The following is a 20,831-nucleotide window of genomic DNA, read 5'->3' as shown; positions in this document are numbered from 1 at the left end:
TTTTCTGTGATTTCAGGTATTTTCTGGCTGAAATTGAGGGACCTGAGCAAAAATCTGATTCAGAGACCAAAAAAGGACTGCAGATGCTGTTGGATTCTGACCTCCCTGCACTCGAAGCGGATTTTCTGGAGCTACAGAAGCCCAATTGGCGCGCTCTCAACGGAGTTGGAAAGTAGACATCCTGGGCTTTCCAGCAATATATGATACTCCATACTTTGCCCAAGATTTGATGGCCCAAACCGGCGTTCAAAGTCACCCTCAGAAATCCCAGCGTTAAACGCCGGAACTGGCACCCAAATGGGAGTTAAACGCCCAAACTGGCACTAAAGCTGGCGTTTAACTCCAAGAAGAGTCTCTACACGAAAATGCTTCATTGCTCAGCCCAAGCACACACCAAGTGGGCCCGGAAGTGGATTTTTATGTCTTTTACTCATCTCTGTACACCTTAGGCTACTAGTTTTCTATAAGTAGGACCTTTTACTATTGTATTGAGATATCTGGGTAGCTATCTTCATCTTTATGCTATCTTAGATCATTGGGAGGCTGGCCATTCGGCCATGCCTAGACCTTATACTTATGTATTTTCAACGGTGGAGCTTCTACACACCATAGATTAAGGTGTGGAGCTCTGCTGTACCTCGAGTGTTAATGCAATTACTATTGTTCTTCTATTCAATTCCGCTTGTTCTTGTTCTAAGATATCACTTGTTCTTCAACTTGATGAATGTGATGATCCGTGACACTCATCATCATTCTCACCTATGAACGTGTGACTGACAACCACCTCCGTTCTACCTTCGATTGGGTGAATATCTCTTGGATTCCTGATTGCACGATGCATGGTTGATCGCCTGACAACCGAGTGCTCGTCTGACAAACGAGCCAGCCATTCCGTGAGATCAGAGTCTTCGTGGTATAGGCTAGAACTGATGGCGGCATTCAAGAGAATCCGAAAGGTCTAACCTTGTCTGTGGTATTCTGAGTAGGATTCAATGATTGAATGACTGTGACGTGCTTCAAACTCCTAGCAGGCGGGGCGTTAGTGACAGACGCAAAAGAATCGATGGATTCTATTCCGGCCTGACCGAGAACCGACAGATGATTACCCATGCTGTGACAGAGCATAGGCAGCGTTTTCACTGAGAGGATGGGAGGTAGGCACTGACAACGGTGAAACCCTACATGAGCTTGCCATAGAAAGGAGTAAGAAGGATTGGATGAAGACAGTAGGAAAGCAGAGAGACGGAAGGGAAGGCATCTTCATGCGCTTATCTGAAGTTCCTACCAATGAATTACATAAGTATCTCTATCTTTATCTTATTATTTATTTTCGCTCATCACCATATCCATTTGAGTTTGCCTGACTAAGATTTACAAGATGACCATAGCTTGCTTCATACTAACAATCTCCGTGGGATCGACCCTTACTCGCGTAAGGTTTATTACTTGGATGACCCAGTGCACTTGCTGGTTAGTTGTGCGAAGTTGTGTAATGCCATGGTATTGAACACCAAGTTTTTGGGGTTCATGACCGGGGATTATGAGAGTTGTGAAAAGTATTGTTCACAATTTCGCGCACCAGCCACGTTAACTACGTTAACGTGGAAGTTAACGTAGGCAAAAATCTCACCTGGCAGCCTGACCATGCCTTCTTCAAACAAGAATAACTTGAGCCACACAACTCCAAATAAGGTGATTCCAAAGGCATTGGAAAGTAGGATTCCAGAGCTTCCCAAGCATATATGGCACTACATGATGGACACTAAATTTGAGGGGGAAAACCTGCCCCGAAACTGCAAAGATGAACATGGTATCAACCTGTAGTAAGGCCAACTGACCTCTTCACCTTCCAAGAAGTGTAACTCAAATTGTAGAGCTCCAAATGATGCACTTCCAAAAGCGTTGGAAAGTAGACATCCAGAGCTATCCAAAAACATATAATAGTATGGGGTGGACATTAAGTTTGAACTCCAGAACCTGGCAATAATGAAGCCCTGATCGCTAGCATTATTGTGACTCACTTTTTCCAGTAACGCTAGCGACTATGCCAGCGACCATGTCCACTTCAAAGGAGCATAACTTGAGTTATAGAGATTTAATTGAGGTGATTCTAGTTGCGTTAGAAAGCTGACATTCAGCGCTTTCCAAAGATATATAATAGTCTATAGTGGGCATGAAATTGGAGCACAAACAAGAGGCATATTTTAAGCCCCAAAAACACCAATTGGTAACAAGTGCATCGTTAGCCACAATAACTTTGGCACTAACGCCACACTTGTAGCGTTAGTGTGGCTAACGGCAGCATTAACGCTAAGCACTTGGACCTCAACATGATTCACTTCTCTCTCAAGTCCACTTCAAAGCTCAAGCAAGCAAGCCCACAATCGTCAACCAATCAAGGCCACAAGAAGCATCTAGAATAGGAATTTTCATTTAATTGTAATTTGCTTTTAATTTTATTTTTTGTAATTTAGGAGAGCCTATATAAAGGCCTTAGTCTTTACATTCAAAAAAGGGGGAGAAACGGAGAATTGAAAGAAGGGGGAGAGAGTGAAGACCAATTCGAACTTCTGTGAATTGGCACACTCCAAGGGGTGTGGATCTTCGGACCCCTCCCTTCAACCACTCTTCTTCCTTTTCTCTTCTTTTCTTCCTTAGGAGTAGTTTCTTTTCTTTGTACCTTCCATTTATGAATTTTGAAGTTTCAATTTCAGTTTAATCTTCATCTTTACTTTTCTGCACTTTCTTTCTTTTCTATTTTGGTAGAGCAATGATCAACTAACTCTTTTCATTGGGTTAGAGAGCTCTATTGGGATTCAATGGATCAATTGTAGTTCTTATTCTTCTTCTTCTTTCTTTTCTCTTGATTTTACTAGAGAGCTTTCGATCTTCATCCAATTGGGTAATTGTCTTGGAAGAAAAATTGCTCATACTTGGATTTCCTTGGATCCTTGGAAGAGGAATGAGGAAACCATGCTAGAAATGCTCTCTCACATTGGATTAGGTTGAGGGTTGGATGGATATTGTGACATTTAATCCTACCAATACTTTGATCTATGAATGTGTGTGGTATAATCAGTGACCACACTTCATCTCTTCCCATGAGCAATTAAATCAAGAAATTGGGCAATTGTTCAAGCTTAGAGAGATTAGATTGCCAAGGAATTGGGATCCAATCACTTAAGATTGCCAAGGAGATCAATGAATGCATTGATTGAGGAAGAGATGAAAATGAACTTGATCCAGAGGATTCAATATCTCTTGATCCCAATGTTCATTTTTATTTTTAGTTCTTACATTTACTTTTCTTGCCATTTTACTTTTCTGCACTTTATTGCTTTCTTTACTTTTATGCCATTTACATTTCCTTGTTACTTATCACTCCAATATGATTCGTCTAACTAGGATAATCAATTAACCATTGATTGCTTAATCCGTTAATCTCTGTGGGATTCGACCTCACTCTTTTGTGAGTTATTACTTGACGATAATTCGGTATACTTGCCGAAGGGAAATTTGTTGAGAGATAAGTTTTTGTGCATCAACAGGCTACTTTCAAATTCATATAGCCCCTGAGGATCAGGAAAAGACTACTTTTACATGTCCTTTTGGAACTTATGCTTATAAGAGACTGCACTTTGGTTTATGCAATGCACCAGCTACTTTCCAAAGGTGCATGATGAGTCTTTTCTCTGACCTTATTGAGACTTGTATGGAAGTTTTTATGGATGACTTTAGCGTATATGGTGATTCATTTAGCCTTTTCTTGGATAGTTTATCTAGAGTATTGGACAGGTGTTTTAGTTCAAACCTTGTTTTAATTTTTGAAAAGTGTCATTTTATGGTGAAACAAGGAATTGTTCTAGGGCATGCTATTTCTGATACTGGTATCTCTGTAGACCCAGCAAAGGTGGATGTTATTTCTAGTTTACCTTACCCCTCTTCCATGAGGGAAGCCCGTTCATTCCTTGGCCATGCAGGTTTTTACAGAAGATTCATTAAGGACTTCAGTAAGGTAGCGTTACCTTTATCCAGATTGCTGCAGAAAGATATCGAGTTCGAGTTCAGTGAATATTGTGAGCAAGCTTTTGATAAGCTGAAGACTGCCCTGACTCAAGCTCCAATTGTGAGAGGACCAGACTGGAGCCAGCCATTTGAAATCGTGTGCGATGCTTCCAATCATGCAGTAGGAGCAGCGCTGGGTCAGCACGAAGGTAAGGACCCTTTCGTCATTTCTTATGCGTCTAAAACTTTAGACGCTTCTCAGTCTAATTACACTACTACTGAAAAAGAGCTCTTAGCTATTGTGGTCGTTCTGGATAAATTCTGAGCCTATTTACTTGGTACTAAAGTAGTAGTGTACTCAGACCATGAAGCTCTAAAGTATTTATTAGCTAAAAAAGAGTCCAAACCAAGGCTTATACGTTGGATACTACTACTACAAGAATTTGATTTAGAAACTAAGGATAGTAGTGGTAACCAGAATATAGTGGCAGACCACTTGAGTCGCCTTGAGCACATTAAGGATGCCTCCACTCCTATAAATGATAATTTCCCATTCGACAACTTAAAAGCAGTATCTGAAGTAGTCCCTTGGTGCCTGTAGCTAATTATCTAGTCAGCTGCACTTTTCCTCAAAACTTTACTAAGCATCAAAGAGACAAGCTGAAAAGCGAGTCCAAATATTATATATGGGATGATCCATATTTATGAGGTGTGGTGCTGACCAGGTAATTAGACGATGTGTGCCTCAATCAGAAGTCCAGTCCATTCTAGAGGCCTGCCACTCATCTGAGAGTGGAGGACATTTTGGTCCTCAAAGAATAGCTAGAAAAATTTTAGACTGTGGATTCTTGTGGCCTACTCTTTTTAAATACACTGCTGAATTTTGTAATTCTTGTTCCCCATGCCAAAGGTTTGGTAATATATTCAAGAGGAATGAGATGCTTCAACAGATTATGCTTTTCTGTGAAATTTTTGTTGTTTGGGGCATTGACTTCTTGGGTCCATTTCCAAATTCTAATGGTTACTTTTATATATTGTTAGCTGTGGATTATGTTTCTAAATGGGTGGAAGCAATTCCTACCCGCACTGATGATGCTAACACTGTTGTTTCCTTTGTTAGAAACCATATCATCTGTCATTTTGGATCACCACGAGCAATCGTGAGCGATCAAGGCACCCATTTTTGTAACATGAGACTAACAGGATTACTGAAGAAGCATGGGATAATTCATAAAGTGGCAACCGCCTACCATCCCCAGACTAATGGGCAAGCCGAGGTGTCTAACAGAGAGATAAAGCGTATATTGCAGAAGATAGTCAAACCTCATAGAAGAGACTGGAGCACCAGAGTACAAGATGCACTCTGGGCATACAGAACGGCATAAAAGACACCCATTGGGATGAGTCCCTTCCACTTAGTTTATGGAAAAACCTGTCACCTCCCAGTTGAGGTAGAGCACAAAGTCTTTTTGGCAGTGAAGGAGTGCAACACGGGATTTGAGAAGGCCAGAGCTGAAAGGAAGTTGCAACTGCAGGAATTAGAAAGCCTTCGCCTAGAAGCTTATGAGAACTCCAGGCTTTACAAGGAAAAAATGAAGGCTGTGCATGATAAGCACATCAAGAGGAGAGAGTTTCAACCTGGGGACTTAGTCCTCCTTTACAAGTCCAGATTGAGGCTCATGCCAGGCAAGTTGAGATCAAGATGGGACGGCCCGTATGGAGTAGAGAGGGCTGAGCCATACGGAGTTTTCCACCTGAGTCATCCTTCAAGCTCTGAATTCATCAAAGTAAATGGACATCGCTTATAGCTATATCATGGTGAAAAGATGAAGAAAAAAAAGGAGCTAGAGATTTTCCTCTTGGAAGATCCACCCACAGCAGAAGACTGAGCTAGTGGAGCGTCCAACTTAAGGACGTTAAAGTAAAGTGTTGGGTGGGAAACAACCCACCATGGTATGATCGTTCCTTTCTCTCTTCTTAGTTTTCTTTTTCAATAACTCTTCTCCGTACTAGTGCATATAGTTTGCATTTGCATATTGCATATAAAAAAAAGAGAAGAGGAAAGAGGCATGCGACGCGACAGCGTCACCGACGTGTCCGCGTCGTATGGGCCATAGGAAGAAAAGCAAATTTTACAGAAAGTCACACGCAAGCGTGGCTGAAGGCGTGCCTTTAGCACAACTTGATCCACGCGACCGCGTCCCCGACGCGTCCGCGTCATGTGGGAAAAATGTCTCCCACGCGTCTGCGTCAAGCATGCGAACGCGTGCCCTGAAAATCGACGTAAGAAAGGGTGTATGGCATAATGTTACGCTGGACCGGGGCTAGAATGGTGCTAGATGTACAAGCCCTGCCACGCGAACGCGTGCCCCACGCATCCGCGTCATTTTCAAGTTTGGCCATTCACGCGATCGCGTCCACCATGCGAACGCGTCACCCTGAAATTTGGCAACAATGAGTTTCGAACAGAGAGTTGTGCGAGCGCAAGGCTGCCCTCGCGCCCACTAGCACAAATCATGTCACGCGTCCGCGTGACCGATGCGTCCGCGTCTATTCATATAAGCGATATTCTCGCGAACGTGTGACCCACGCGTCCGCGTCGCTTGCGCCGCACAACTTATCCAAATCTACCAAAATATCTTATCTTTTTCTTCCCCAAATCCTACTTTTTCTTTTCCCTTCTTATTTCTTTCTCCCCTTCTTACTTCTTCCTTCTTTCTCACTTTCTACTTCCTCTCTCTCACCACCATTATCATGGTTTTCTTTTCTTCTTCCCTCCATGCTTTTCTATTCTTCCTCTTATTTTTATGTTTTCTTCTTCTTTTTCTTTCTACTTTCACATCCATGTTTTCTTTTTCTTTCTTTTTCTTTTTATTGGTGTTGAAAATTTATTTGGGTCATTATTTCTTATATTTTGCTTGTGGATTTTTAAGGAATTATTTGACAATTATATATTCATTTTATAGGGTTGCTTGCATGTTCAATTTAATACTTTCAATAGCTTATTTACCATGCATGCTATGTGTTTGTGAAAACGCCCGTATGGCATTGTGCACTATTTTTAGATTTCTTTTAATCTACTACTCTAAATGCTTGCTTTTCACAAAACCCTTTTTATATTTTATTAATTAAATATAATTGTTATTACAAACATATTGTTAGTTTGACAGACTTGGTAAACTAACTTGGACATTGAATGCTTAATCTATGCTACGCATGCCTTTGCCGGCATGCCAATAAACACCTTGCATTTAACTGTCATCATATGCACTTGCTATATTTCTATTAATGATTTTTCACATGTAGTCATGACCATGTGTTAACATCATTCGTCTTTAATGTGCATTGATTACCACCTTTCCTGTTCTCTTCCTTGCTCTAACCGTTAAAGTTTTAATATCCTTACTCTTTCCCTTTCAGGATGGCCACCAAGAAAGGGAAAGAGAAAGCTACTCCCAAACCACCAGCAAGGAGAGGAACTAAAAGAAAAGGGTAGCAGAGCCATCTTCAGCTGCAGTTAAGCCCTCAACAAAAAGAATTAAGAGGATTATAAAGGTCGATGAAAAAGAGAAAGCCTTCCCAGCAAATGACACTGTGCGATTTCCCAACCGCTACTATGAGCGGATGTTCCCCATCTTGGCAGCAAGGAATTACAATAATGAATACTTGCTTATCCTTCTGACCCATATTGCTAAATTTGTTGAGCCGCGAATTGAACAAAGACACTGGGGATTCCTACAAAGATAGCCACGACAGGTTAATCTCTCATGGGTAGTCGTGTTCTACTCTAATTTCCACTTGCCAACCCTGTAGTCTGTCTATGTCCGTGATAAACCACTATTTTATGGTTTATCTTGTGCTCAATTGAGTTGTTTTTATCTACTCTTTACCCACTTATTCATATGATTTGCGTGTTTTACATTTTCCTTCCTGATTCTGTGATATGATTGAAAACATGCTTCTTTGGTCTTAATTTTGCTATGTTTAATCCTCTCTTATTACCATTCAATGCCTTGATATGTGTGTTAAGTGATTCCGAGATTACAGGGCAGGAATGTCTTAGAGAGTAGAAAGGAAGCATGTAAAACTGAAAGGAATACAAGGAACTGAAGGAACTGCTAAATCTGTTTAGCCTGACCTCTTGGTACTAAATCGACCATAACTTGAGCTACAGAGGTCCAAATGACACGGTTCTAGCCACGTTGGAAAGCTAACATTTGGGGCTTCGCAACGATATATAATTTACCATAGCTGCCTCGAATTTAAGCGACGCAGACGCGTAGATGACGCGCACGCGTCGCAGTTGCGAATTTCAATCCACGCAAACGCGTGGACAACGCCTCCACATCACTTTACCGTGACCTGTACGAACCAAAAAGCACTGGAAGTGATTTCTGGGCTATTTTTGACCCAGTTCTTGGCCCAGAAAACACAGATTAGAAGCTATAAAGTGGAGGAATGCATCTATACAACATACATTTTTTCATAACTCACACTTTTCATAATTTAGATGTAGTTTTTAATGAGAGAGGCTCTCTCCTCTCTCTTAGGATTAGGATTAGGATTCCTCTTAAAGGATTTAGGAATATTTTCATCTTCCTCAATTTTCAGGTTCAATGTTCTTTTTATTTATTTTCTCTTTTATTTGTTTATGAACTTTTCATGTTAGGATTTTCTTAATTAATATAATTTGAGGTATTTTAGACTAATGATTGCTTTCTCCTATTTATATAAATAATTTAGATTTTTCCCTTTTAGCTTTGACTGATTGATTGGTGACTCTTGAGTTATCAAACTCAGCAGTTGATTGATATTTGAAGTTTGCTGGTTGATTTGGATCCCTCTAAAGCTAGTCTTTCCTTAGAAGTTGACTAGGACTTGAGGTGTCAAATTAATTGGTCCACTTGACTTTCCTTTATTTAGTAAGGGTTGACTAAGTGGGAGAAACGGACAATACTCATCACACCTGATAAGAATAACTAGGATAGGACTTCCAGTTTTCATACCTTACCAAGAGTTTTCTCATTATTAATTTATTTCCTGCAATCTATTTCTCTTGTTCAAAACCCTTTCAAAACCCAAAATACTGTTTTTCATAACCATTAATAAATCACACTTCCCTGCAATTCCTTGAGAAGACGACCCAAGGTTTGAATACTTCAGTTTATAAATTTTATTGGGTTTGTTACTTGTGACAACCAAAACGTTTGTAAGAAAGGTTGATTGCTTGGTTAAGAAACTATACTTGCAACGAGAATTTATTATAACTTCTAAACTATCAATCTTCAGTTCTTCAGTCCGTCAGAAGCAAATCCCCATAACAGAAGATGCCATTCAACGAGCTTTGGATCTCCACCCTGCTCTAGAAGGACTGGACGCATTTCAAAAGGCCGCACTCAAGCGCCAGATGTACCAATTTGACTGGAACGCTGTTCTCAGAGTTATCGCACAACCTGGCAGCAGATAGATTTATGGATACCATCGTTCCCGACCTAAGGGAATATCGGCTTCCGTACTTACCTTGGAGGCTCGTGTATGGGTACAGATTATGTCCCATTACGTCTTTCCAAGCACTCATGAGTCCTCCTTCATTGCAGACATGGCCGTTCTACTATGGTGCATCCTTACAGACCAGCCTCTAAACCTACCAAGACACATCCGGAATGCCATGGGACACGTATAAATTGCGGGCAACTTACCTTTTCCCGCCTTAGTCTCAGATCTTGTCTTAGTAGCCAGAGTCTCCTACAGAGCTGGGGACACCAAAGCCATGCTTCCACGGGATGATCAGTACGTCCCTAATGGGAAATATCTCAGGCCACCAACAGCCACTACCAGTCAGTCCGCAGAACAAGCTGCAGACATTCCCCCTTCTACACCACAAGCACCTTCAACAAGTCAGCTACTCCATCAAATACTGGAGAGATTGGACCGGCAAGACCAGAAAGCGAAGCTACGAGAGCGCCGCAACCAGTGCCGATTCAAATACCTCAAGGAGCTACTCACAGGCAACCACAAACCTGACAAAGACCTAGACACTCCGAACTCCACTTCCTTTACCAACACAGGAAGCCATGACGGTCCCGACTGTGGAGATACTGCTACCAGCCCACCTTTGTTCCTGACAGATGGCACCGAGGACGTTGCAAAGCCTTAAGTGTAGGGAGGTCGGTCAGTACATGACTTTCGGAGGTAATTTCTCTTCCTTAACACCAATAAAATATAATATTTAGCTATTTTTTCTTTTTTTTAGAATAGGATAGATTGCATAGTAATAGGTTAATTGTATGCATGTTCTACTTGATTGAAAAGATAATAAGTTTCTCCTAAGACCCGAATTTTTCACTAATTTAAATCATAACTTTTATGTTAAATTTGTTTGAAGTTGTAATTGGAACATGGTTTTCAAGCTAAGAAACACACAACCTGTGAGACTTTGAACCTAAATACATGGTTATATTATTTAACCATAACTATTTTATTCTTGTGTGTTTACTTCTCTATGATTGTAATTTGAATTTTGTTTTATCCTATATGTCCAATGTTAATGTGTTATATGCATGCATATGATTGAGGCCATTATTTGTTTAGCTCACTTATCCCAAATAAGCCTACCCTTTAAATTACCGTTGTTAGCCACTTTGAGCCGTTTTAATCCTATTTGTTCTACATTTTACCACATTACTAACCTTAAGCAGAAAAATAATTAAATATCCCAATTGAATCTTTGGTTAGTTTAAGATAGAAATTATGTGTTAATTGAGTATGGGAAGATTGTGGAAACAAGGGTTAATAAAGGAATGTGTCATGATGGGAATTTGGGTACCTACTCATGTGAAACCATAAAAGAAAATTAAAAATCTATGTGCATTGATAAGCTATGTTTATTTAAAAAATAAATAAATAAGGGGACAAAATTATCCCAATGCTAAATTAAACAATCAATGCACATGTGATAAAATTAAAATAAAGGTTGATGCATGAGTATGGAATGTGAAAAGGAAATTATGGGTAGCTAGGTATGAAATTTGAAGTTATATAGAATATACATATATGATTAGGTGAAAGCTTGGGTTAATTAAAGATTCAATTTATAAGCTCACTTAGCCATATATACCCTTACCCTTACCTTGGCCCCATTACAACCGTGGAAAGACCTCATGATGTTTGCATTGGTACATTAAATGTTGTTGATTGGTTAGGTGAAGAACAAAAATTAGAAAGCATGATTAGAGAATGATAGAGTGATTACCCTATACACTAGAGAGATTAGAGTGCACACACACCATCAGTGAGGGTTCAATGCTTGACTCTATGTCCCCTGCTTTCATGAGCTGTCTTCTTACAAATTTACTTGCTTTTACTGTATGATTTGAATTAGTGGAGTCTGCTCTATGTTTTGTCTTAGAGAACTTATTTATTTTTAATTAGATAGACAAAACCATATAGTTGCATTCATATATATAGGTTGCACTGCATCGCATGAGTCTTACATGTCCTTATTCATTCATATTTATCTCCTTCAACTGAGCATGAGAACATGCTAATGTCTAAGTGTGGGGAGGTCAATAAACTATTATTTTATGATTTATCTTGTGTTTAATTGTGTGGCTTTATCAAATCTTCACCCACTTATTCATATGATTAGCATGATATTACAAGTCCTTCCCAAAATTATTCCATGGTTGAAAACTTGCTTCCTAAAGATCTTTTAATTGTATATTTTCATTCTCCTATATACCATTCGGTGTCGGGATCTATGTGTTAAGTGTTTTAGGCTTCATAGGGAAGGAATGGCTTAGAGAATGGAAAGGAAGCTTACAAAAATGGAAGGAACACAAGAAATTGAGGAGATGACCAGCGATAAGCGACGCGGACGCATGGCTCACGCGACCGTGCGAAATGGAGGAAATTGCAATGACGCGCTCGCATGCCTAACGTGAATGCGTGGATTGGAAGCTGCACGAGTGACTCGAATGCGTGGACGACACGTACACGTGGCAAGGAAAAACGCTGGATGATGCGATCGCGTGACGTGCGCGATCTGCAGAATTTGTAGAAATCGCTGGCGTGGATTCTGGGCCGCATTTCAACCCAGTTTTCGACCCAGAAACGCAGATTAGAGCCAAGGAACATACAGAGACCGGGGAGAACATTCACTCCACATAATTTTTAGTTTTAGATCTGATTTTACCCCTCCTCTAGGTTTTCTCTCTACACATTCATAGTTCTTAGGTTTTTATTTTTATTGTTTTTTTTAGATTGGGATATAGAGAAGAGTTGTTACCTCCGCAAGACTTCATCTCTCTAGTTTGTTTTCTCTACTTTCTACTTACTCTTTCATATCCTTAATTTGTTTAGAGTTACCATTGGAATATTTTTAGAACTTATTAATACAAGAACTATTTTTATTTTTAATTGGTCTTTTTGATTATTGTTTATCATTTCTTCTTTTATTTCCCTTTCTTATTTTGTGAAGTTTACATTCATGATGAGCGAGTAGTTCTCTATCTTGATTGGGAGTTGATTGAAAGGAGAACCTTGAGTTGGAATGCTCAAGAGTAAAATTGTAATTGGGTTTATTGTTGGATGGCTCTCTAGTCACTGACACTAATCCTTCCCAAGGGAGAGGATTAGAAATTGTGAATAGAAGTAGACTTCCAACTTACTTGACTTTTCTCTACCTAGTAAAGGATAACTAAGTAGAACAACCTTCAATTATCAATTGATCTTGGGGGAACTCCAACAAGGATAGAACTTCCGATTAATCTACTCCCGGTCAAGATTTTTATTTAAATTACATAAACTCTCTGATTTAATTTCCTATTTATCAAACTCAAAACCATTTTGAAAAACCTCTGATTAATAGAATAGCACACCTTTCTGCAACTCGTTGGGAGACGACCTGGGATTCATATTCCCAGTATTTTAATTCTAATTTTGTGACAACCCTTCTAAATTGATAAGTGGATTTTTGTTGGTTAAGAATTGTACTTGCAACGTATCTCTCATATTAATTTCTTAATCTACCAATTTTTGCCATATCAGAGCTTCAAACTCACGAATGTTGGGCGCAATGAAAGTGTGCAAAAGGATCAATGGATCTTATTCCGACACAAGTGAGAACTGACAGATGATTAGCCCTCGGTAGCTGTGCCAGGTATTTTTTATCCGAGACGAGAAATCCGACAGTTGATTAGCCGTACAGTGACCGTAGCTGGTGGACGAAATTGTGATCACCACTTTTCACAAATCAAATAATCCCCGGTAATGAATCCAAAAACTTGGTGTTCAATACCATGGCATAAACACAACTTCGCACAACTAACCAGCAAGTGTACTGGGTCGTCCAAGTAATAAACCTTACGCGAGTAAGGGTCGATCCCACAGAGATTGTTGGTATGAAGCAAGCTATGGTCACCTTGTAAATCTTAGACAGGCAAACTCAAATGGGTATGGTGATATACGAATAAAGCATAAAGATAAAGATAGAGATACTTATGTAATTCATTGGTAGGAACTTCAGATAAGCGTATGAAGATGCCTTCCCTTCCGTCTCTCTGCTTTCTTGCTGTCTTCATCCAATCCTTCTTACTCCTTTCCATGGCAAGCTTAAGCAAGGGTTTCACCGTTGTTAGTGGCTACCTCCCATCCTCTCAGTGGAAATGTTCAACGCACCCTGTCACGGCACGGCTATCCATCTGTCGGTTCTCGATCAGGCCGGAATAGAATCCAGTGATTCTTTTGCGTCTGTCACTAACGCCCCGCCCTCAGGAGTTTGAAGCACATCACAGTCATTCAATCATTGAATCCTACTCAGAATACCACAGACAAGGTTAGACCTTCCGGATTCTCTTGAATGCCGCCATCAGTTCTAGCCTATACCACGAAGACTCTGATCTCACGGAATGGCTGGCTCGTTTGTCAGGTGAGCACTCGGTTGTCAGGCGATCAACCATGCATCGTGTATCAGGAATCCAAGAGATATTCACCCAATCGAAGGTAGAACGGAGGTGGTTGTCAGTCACACGTCCATAGGTGAGAATGATGACGAGTGTCACGGATCATCACATTCATCAAGTTGAAGAACAAGTGATATCTTAGAACAAGAACAAGCGGAATTGAATAGAAGAACAATAGTAATTGCATTAATACTCGAGGTACAGCAGAGCTCCACACCTTAATCTATGGTGTGTAGAAACTCCACCGTTGAAAATACATAAGAACAAAGGTCTAGGCATGGACGAATGGCCAGCCTCCCAAAGTGGGTTCAATCATAAAAACATGATCAAAAGATCTCAAATACAATAGTAAAAGGTCCTACTTATAGAGAACTAGTAGCCTAGGGTGTACAGAGATGAGTAAATGACATAAAAATCCACTTCCGGGCCCACTTGGTGTGTGCTTAGGCTGAGCATTGAAGCATTTTCGTGTAGAGACTCCTCTTGGAGTTAAACGCCAGCTTTGGTGCCAGTTTGGGCGTTTAACTCCCATTTTGGTGCCAGTTCCGGCGTTTAACGCTGGAATTCCTGAGGGTGACTTTGAACGCCGGTTTGGGCCATCAAATCTTGGACAAAGTATGGACTATCATATATTGCTGGAAATCCCAGGATGTCTACTTTCCAACGCCATTGAGAGCGCGCCAATTGGGCTTCTGTAGCTCCAGAAAATCCGCTTCGAGTGCAGGGAGGTCAGAATCCAACAGCATCTGCAGTCCTTTTTGGTCTCTGAATCAGATTTTTGCTCAGGTCCCTCAATTTCAGCCAGAAAATACCTGAAATCACAGAAAAACACACAAACTCATAGTAAAGTCCAGAAAAGTGAATTTTAACTAAAAACTAATAAAAATATACTAAAAACTAACTAGATCATACTAAAAACATACTAAAAACAATGCCAAAAAGCGTACAAATTATCAGCTCATCAGTAGCCAGACCATTTTCACTGAGAGGATCATACAACTTGCCATGGAAGGGAGCATGCATGATTGGATGAAGACAATAGGAAAGCAGAAGTTCAGAAGCAACAAAGCATCTCCAAACGCTTATCTGAAATTCCCACCAATGAATTACGTAAGTATCTCTATGTTAATTTCCGTCTTATCTATCTTTAACTTATCAAACTCATAACCATTTGAATCCGCCTGACTGAGATTTACAAGATGACCATAGCTTGCTTCAAGCCGTCAATCTCCGTGGGATCGACCCTTACTCACGTAAGGTATTACTTGGACGACCCAGTGCACTTGTTGGTTAGTTGTGCGGAGTTGTGAAAAGTGTGATCACAATTTCGTGCACCAAGTTTTTGGCACCGTTGCCGGGGATTGTTCGAGTTTGGACAACTGACGGTTCATCTTGTTGCTTAGATTAGGTAATTTCATTTTATGTTTAAGCTTTCTTTTATTTTTATTTAAAAAAAATTCATGCATTGTGTTCTTCATTGATCTTCAAGTTGTTCTTGATGATATTCCTTGTTCTGATCTTTAAATTCTCCTTTTTTGTGTTTTTTTCTATTTTTCATATGCATTTTCAAATCCATAGTGTCTAAACATTAAAAATTTCTAATTTTGGTGTCTTGCATATCTTTCTTTTCTTAAAAATTTTCAAAAATATGTCCTTGATGTTCATCATGATCTTCAAAGTGTTATTGGTGTTCATATTGACATTCAAAGTGTCCTTACATGCATTACTTATTTTGATCTTGCATTTTTATATTTTATTTCATTTGTTATTTTTTTCTCTCTTCATTAAAAATTCAAAAAATAAAATGCCCAATGAGGAAGGAATTCTGGCATTAAACGCCAGCCAGGGTATCAGGCTGGGCATTAAACCCCCAAAGAGGTAGCATTCTAGGCGTTAAACACCATAATGGATAGCATCCTGTGCATTTAACACTAGGATGACACAGGGAGATAATTTCGTTTCAAATTCAAATTTTTTTCAAATTTTCATGTTTTAAATCATAATTTTAAAATCTTATCTTTCCACATTTTCAAAAATCCTTGCTAACAATTAATGTTTTGATTAAAAAAATTGCAAGTTTGTTACTTTCTTGTTAAGAAAGATTCAACCTTTGAATTTTAGAATCATATCTTTTAATTGTTAGTCAAGTCATCAATTTTAAAAATCAAATCTTTTTCAATCATATCTTTTTAAATCATATCTTTTTAAAATCAAATCTTTTTCAATCATATCTTTTCAGTCATATCCTTTTTCAATCAGATCTTTTTCAATCATATCTTTTTTTAAATTTTAATATCAAAATCTTTTTTCTAACTTCTTATCTTTTTCAAAATTTATTTTCAAATCTTTTTCACTTCTCATATTCGAAAATCACCAACCCCTTTTTCAAAAATCTTTTTAATTAACTAATTGTTTTAAATTCTAATTTTATGTTATTTCTTTTAATTTTTTGAAAACTCTTTCTCTCTTATCTCCTTCTATTTATTTTATTTAATTGCTAACATTCCTCCTCCACTCACATAAAAATTTTTGAACTCACCTCCTCTCTCTTCTCATTCTTCTACTTCTTTTCTTCTGACATATCAAGGAGTCTCTATACTGTGACATAGAGGATTCCACTACTCCCTTTTGTTCTCTTATTTTTCATATGAGCAAAAATAGGGAAAAAATATTCTTGTTGAAGCTGATCCTGAACCTGAAAGGACTTTGAAGAAGAAGCTAAGAGAAGCTAAAACACAACACTCCAGAGAGGACCTTACAGAGAATTTCAAAAAAGAAGCAGACATGGCAGCCGAACCCCACAACAATGCTCGAGATGCAAGGAAGATTCTTGGTGACTATACTGCACGAACTTCCAACTTCTATGGAAGAAACATCTCAATTCCTGCCATTGGAGCAACAACTTTGAGCTTAAGCCTCAATTAGTTTCTCTAATGCAGCAGAATTGCAAGTTTCATGGACTTTCATCGAAAGATCCTCGTCAGTTCTGAGCTGAATTCTTATAAATCTGTGATACTGTTAACACCAATGGGTTGATCTCGAGGTCTATAGACTCATGCTTTCCCCCTTTGCTGTAAGAGACAGAGCTATGATATGGTTGGACTCACAACCTAGAGAAAGCCTGAACTCTTGGGACAAGTTGGTCAATGCTTTCTTGACCAAATTCTTTCCACCTCAAAAGATGAGCAAGCTTAGAGTGGAAGTCCAAACCTTCAAACAGAAGGAAGGTGAATCCCTCTATGAATCTTGGGAAAGATACAAGCAATTAACCAAAAGGTGTCCTTCTAACATGCTTCCATAATGGAGCATCATATGTATATTCTATGATGGTCTGTCTGAATTGTCCAAGATGTCATTGGACCATTCTGCTGGTGGATCTCTTTATCTGAAAACCCCTGCAAAAGTCCAAGAACTCATTGAGATGGTTGCAAATAACCAGTTAATGTATACTTCTGAAAGAAATACTGTGAATAATGGGATGACTCAAAAGAAAGGAGTTATTGAGATTGATACTCTGAATGCCATATTAGCTCAGAACAAAATATTGACTTAGCAAGTCAATATGATTTCTTAGAATCTGATCGGATTGCAAGCTGCATTCGACAGTGCTAAAGAAGCCTCCTCTGAAGGAGAAGCTTATGACCCTGAGAATTCTACAACAGAAGAGATGAATTACATGGGAGAATCCTATGGAAACACCTATAATCCTTCATGGAGGAATCATTCAAAATTCTCATGGAAGGATCAACAGAAGTCTCAACAAGGCTTCAACAACAATAATGGTGGGAAAAATAAGTTTGGCAATAGCAAACCTTTTCCATCATCTTCTCAGCAACAGACAGAGAATTCTGAGCAGAGCCTCTCTGGCCTAGCAAATATAGTCTCTGATCTATCTAAGGCCACTCTTAGTTTCATGACTGAAACAAGGTCCTCCATCAGAAATTTGGAGGGACAAGTGGGTCAGCTGAGAAAAGAGTTACCGAAACTCCTCCTAGTACTCTTCCAAGCAATATAGAAGAGAATCCCAAAAGAGAGTCCAAGGACATAACCACATCCAAAGTGTCCAAACTTGGAGAGAGTGAAAAGGCAACGATTCCAGTGAGGAAGACCTCAAGGGACGTCCACTGCAGCGATTCCCAGTGAGGAAGACCTCAAGGGACGTCCACTGACCAATAAGGAGTTCCCTATTGAGGAACGAAAGGAATATGAGGCTCATACAGAGACCATAGAGATTCCACTAAACTAATATATTCATTCATGAGCTCTGATGAATATTCTTCCTCTGAAGAGGACGAAGACACTGTTGAAGAGTAAGTTGTTCAGTATCTAGGAGCAATCATGAATTTGAATGTCGAGTTATTTGGTAATGAGACTTGGGAGGATGAACCTCCATTGCTCATCAATGAACTGAATACATGGATTCAGCAGACATTTCCTCAAAAGAAACTGGATTTCGGAAAGTTTTTAATACCTTGCACCATAGGCACCATGACCTTTGAAAAGGCTCTGTGTGACCTGGGGTCAGGTATCAACCTCTTGCCACTCTCTTTAATGGAGAAACTAGGGATCTTTGAGGTACAAGCTGCAAGAATCTCACTAGAGATGGCAGACAAATCAATAAAACAGGCTTTTGGACTTGTAGAGGATGTCTTAGTGAAGGTTGAAGGCCTTTACATCCCTGCTGACTTCATAATCCTAGACACTGGGAAGGATGAGGATGAATCCATCATCCTTGGAAGACCCTTCCTAGCCATAGCAAAAGCTGTGATTGATGTGGACAGAGCAGAGTTAGTCCTGCAACTGAATGAGGACTACCTTGTGTTCAAGGCTCAAGGATCTTCCTCTGTAACCATGGAGAGCAAGCATGAAAAGCTTCTCTCAATACAAAGTCAAGCAGAGCCCCCACACTCAAACTCTAAGTTTGGTGTTGGAAGGCCACAATCATGCTCTGAGCATCTGTGAAGCTCTGTAAGGGCTCACTGTCAAGCTATTGACATTAAAGAAGGCCTTATTGGGAGGCAATCCAATGTTATTTATCTATATTAATTACTCTTTCATTTTATTTTCTAGTGTTAGTCTATGTTTTCTTTAGGTTGATGATCATGTGAAGTCACAACAACAGCTGCAGAATTAAAGCGGAATCAAAAATAGCATAAAAAATAGCACACCATGGAGGACGAGCTTACTGGCATTTAAACGCCAGTAAGGATAGTAAAATGGGCATTTAACACCCAGTCTGGCAGTATTCTGGGCATTAAATGCCAAAAATGGCACACAGACTGGCGTTTAACGCCAGAAAAGAGTGTCTGGTGTCTGGCTGGCGTTAAACGCCAGTAAGGGTAGCAGAATGGGTGTTTAACACCTAGTCTGGGAGCATTCTGGGCGTTAAACGCCAGAACTGGCAGCCAGACTGGTGTTTAACGCCAGAAATGGGCAACAGCCTGGCATTCAATGCCAGAAATGCCACACAAAGGACGTTTAAACGATAGAAAGGTGAATGGATGAGAAATCCTTGACACCTCAGGATCCGTGGACCCTAGAGGATCCCTACCTACCCTAACTCACTCTCATTCCTCTTCACACCTTTCCAAAACACTCTTCCCCAAACACCATTCACCTATCAAATCCTACCCTCTTCCCCATAATCTCTTCACCACTCACATCCATCCACTATTTCCCATCATACAACTCACCTACCCCCACCCACTCAAACTCAAACCATTTCCCTCCCAAACCCAACCCCTATCACACGGAAACCCTCTCCTCCTTACCCTATAAATACCCCTCCTTACCAAATTTTATTTCTAAATAAATTTGACATAAATTGAAGATCTGGAGACCAAGTTATACTTCGCCAACGTTGGCCAAAAACATGATTTTCCTAAAACTTTACAAAACATCCATTTTCAAAACAAACCAATTCCAACCCCTTTTTAAAATCAACCAAGCCTTAGCCATTCAGCATCAAGCTACTATCAAGTCATATTTCAAATTCAACAATATACATTACACATTCATCATCTTACCAATTCTCCATTTTCATCAAATTCCAACCTAATACTTCTAATTTCCCAATATTCAATATACAACATCAAGTATCCATATGAAGCACAATTTTAACTTCAAGTCAACCTTTATAATTACCAATCATCATCATCACATATAATTCACATCCATCATCAACAAGAACATTGATTACACCCTCCAAAACCAATAAGCACATGATCAATAGTATCCATTTCAACCAATTAACGACATCACAAATTCAATTCCTATCCTAGGGTCACTAGCCTAAGTTTTCACATTACATTACATTTTACATATGAGAAACCGAAACCATACCTTGGTCGATTCCCCGCTCAACCCAGAACACCTACAATTCAACTTGCCTCAAACTTTCAAGACTGCAACACCTTCGAAAATAGATTTCTAGCTTGCGATCCACTTCAAGCTCCCAAAATCTCCATCAAGCTTCAATCCACTTACATATATACATTGCCTAATACGCATAATATACACCCACACATACAAACTCAATAACTAATCACAACCAATTCAAGTATTTCACTAGGATTGAGAATTCTTACCATACCCAAGAATCAAAGAGGCAAGATTAAGTTATTTCTCTCAAGCTAATTAGATCCTATAACATCAAAGAGTTCAAAATCTCAACACTTTCACTCAAGATTTTCAAAATCAAGGGCTGGAAAAACTAAAAGGGATTCGTGGCTTACCTCTTGAATAATGGTGCGGCGATCGGAGCTCGAAGTGAAAAGTTATGGTGAATTGAACAAAGAGCAATGGTTTGAAACTCAAGGTTCTCTCCCTAGGTGTATGAGCAGCGTGTGTTTCAATTTGGGGAAG

General features: G+C 39.5%; 1 non-coding gene across 1 annotated transcript; it reads right to left on the bottom strand.

The window, feature by feature from the left end:
* Nucleotides 1-17,154: 17,154 nt before the first annotated feature.
* Nucleotides 17,155-17,262, bottom strand: LOC112704656 (small nucleolar RNA R71). Its single transcript, XR_003155270.1, has one exon. It is a non-coding gene; the product is annotated as a small nucleolar RNA R71 (small nucleolar RNA).
* Between the last annotated feature and the right edge of the window lie 3,569 nt (nt 17,263-20,831).

This window comes from Arachis hypogaea, chromosome 7 (genome assembly GCF_003086295.3).
Source record: "Arachis hypogaea cultivar Tifrunner chromosome 7, arahy.Tifrunner.gnm2.J5K5, whole genome shotgun sequence".
NCBI lineage: Eukaryota > Viridiplantae > Streptophyta > Magnoliopsida > Fabales > Fabaceae > Arachis > Arachis hypogaea.
The sequence above is the reverse complement of the archived record's forward strand: the minus strand, read 5'-3'. Positions and strand labels throughout refer to the sequence as shown.